The 2,656-nt window shown below is 43.9% G+C and overlaps 1 pseudogene; it reads left to right on the forward strand.

Annotated features, from left to right (window-relative positions):
- Positions 1-1,216: 1,216 nt before the first annotated feature.
- Positions 1,217-2,408, forward strand: LOC129683963 (adenosylhomocysteinase-like; annotated as a pseudogene).
- Positions 2,409-2,656: the final 248 nt, after the last annotated feature.

The following is a 2,656-nucleotide window of genomic DNA, read 5'->3' on the forward strand; positions in this document are numbered from 1 at the left end:
AGGTGTCCATAAGTGTGTGGGTTTATTTCTGGGTCTTCTGTTCGATTCCATTGATCCACCAGTCTGCTTCTATGCCAGTACCATGCAGTTTTTATAACTGTTACTCTATAGTACAGCTTGAGATCAGGGATGGAGATACCTCCAGAAGACCTTTTATTGTAGAGGATTGTTTTAGCAATTCTGGGTTTCTTGTTATTCCAGATGAAGTTGAGAATTTTTCTTTCCAGGTCTGTAAAGAATTGTGTTGGATGCTGATCATTCTTAGAGAGGGCTCAGAAAACTGCAATCATTGCTTAATGTGTTGTAATTAGCTCCATAATGATAACTAAATCTAAACTATGGGGGTCGAGGTGCCCTCTACTACAATGTTTTCCTTTTTAACATGGAAATACTTTTGTTTTTAAATTTTGCTAAGTATCTCCTTCTTTTGGAGACTTTATTTCAAACTTAATATTTTTTCTATGACTAGCTATACTCAGTTTCTTTCCTATCTTCAGTGTCCATGCACTTAATAAAACATTTCTATTTATTTCTCATTTTCTGCTTCCAAACTTACTATATAATTCAGCACTTGAACCTCCCTAAAGTCTGTCCTCTGAGGACTGCCTTCTGTGAGCACACAGACTCTGAGATCTGGGATTTCAACTTCTCTCTCTTCAGCCCCATAACTCCACTCCATGCTCATATATCTGGGGTGATTTTGTGAGTGGATTCTCTTGTCTGGGTCTCATGTCTGGAACATACGGCCTTCATCTGGATTTCATGCCCCATATTGGCCCCAATAACAGGACTTTCAGACCCACCAGTGGTACAAATAAGGACAGAGCCTTTTAAATATTTCGAAGTTTAGGCATTTTTAGCTGGGCAGATTCTCAGTCAGCTTTCTAGCTTAACCCAACTAATCTTGCATTATATCCAGACGCATGGCTGGCTAGCTTATCCCTCTGCTCCTGTTCATATCTATCCATTCACTTCTGTGTCTTCCTGGTAAATCTCTCACCTTTGCTTTCTTCTCCCAGAGACACTCTCTCTCCCAGAAGTTTTGCCCTCTACTTTCTGCCCAGCTGTTAGCTTTCAGCTCTATATTACATATAATAGGCAAGTGAGGAAGGATGAGTGTTCACAAAATAAGACCAGCAATAGGCCAGAGAAATAACAATGCCAACATTCTGCTAGTAGGCTAACACATAGCTTTCTGCTGGTTTAGCAATCAACAATGAATATCAGAGACACACCTTCACACAATGTACCCCAGAATGGTTCTCACAGTGCTGGCTTCTGTACATGACTGTGGAGACTGCTGTCCTCATTGAGACTCTTGTGGTCCTGGGTGCTGAGGTGTAGTGGTCTCTATTCAGGACCATGCAGTGAGGTGTGGTGGTCTCTACTCACGGCCATGCAGTGACTGCCATTGTGAAGGCCAGCATTTCAGTGTTTGCCTAGAAGGGCAAGATGGATGAGGAGTACCTGTGGTACATTTAGCAGATGTTGCACTTCAAGGATGGCACCTGCAAATATGTGTGACAGTGCTGACGTAAGAAACATCATCCAACCGAAAATGCACAGCTTCTGGTAAGCATCTCAGGCATCTCTGAAGAGACCACAACTGGGATCCACAACCACTACAATATGACAAATAATCAGATACCAGAGAAACCTGCTATCAATGTCAATGATTCTGTCATGAAGAGCAATTTTTTTTTAAATGACTGCCAGGAATCCCATATAGATGGCATTAAATGAGCCACTGTTGTGATGATTGTAGGTAAAGTGGTGGTGGTAGCAGGCGATGGGCCCAGACCCTGAGGGATTGTTGGATCTGAGTCATCATCATCACCTAGGTTGACCCCATCAGTACACTGCAGGCTACCATGCAGGCTATGAGATGACAATGATAGATGAGGCCTGTAAGGGTCACAACATCTTTGTCATCCCCAGATCTGTGTTGATATCATCCAGGCTGGCACTTTGAACAGATGTAGGACAATGTCATTGTGTGTAATACTGGACAGTTTGATGTGGAGATTGATACGAACTGGCTCAAGGAAAATGCTATGGAGAAGATGAACATCAAGGTACAGGTGGAACACTACTGGCTGAAGAATGGGCACCAGCTTATCCTTGTAGCTCAAGGCCTGCTTGTCAGCCTGGGTTGTGCCATGGTCCACTCCAGCATGGTAATGAGCAACTGCTTCACAATCCAGGTGACTGATCAGATTGAGCTGAGGACCAACCCAGATAAATACCTCAGTGGGATTAACATCTTGACTAAGAACCAGGATGAGGAAGTGTCTAAAGCCCAGCCAGCCATGTTGCATGTGAAGCTGACCAAGCTGATTGAGAAGCTAGCCCAGTACCTGAGTGTGTCTACTGACAGTACTTCCAGGCCTGATCACTACTGCTACTGAGGGCCAGGGCTGCTCTTCACCTTCTGGTGCCATCCTTGTTCCAGTCCCTACCTCTTTTTACCAAGAGCAATGTCGCCAACTTTGCGGTTGCTTCATCAGTGTTCACTCCACTGGGTCCAATCACTCTGTCTTTGGCCTCTGTTGTATCCATCATACTGATGTAATGAGGGGAACTAACAGACCCTAGTCAATACAGAGGTACCTGGGAGCCATCTACAGAAGACATGAGATCAGAAGTTTTAGAAGTC

Source organism: Psammomys obesus, unplaced genomic scaffold (assembly GCF_907164565.1).
Source record: "Psammomys obesus unplaced genomic scaffold, mPsaObe1.curated_primary_1811, whole genome shotgun sequence".
NCBI classification, from domain to species: Eukaryota; Metazoa; Chordata; class Mammalia; order Rodentia; family Muridae; genus Psammomys; species Psammomys obesus.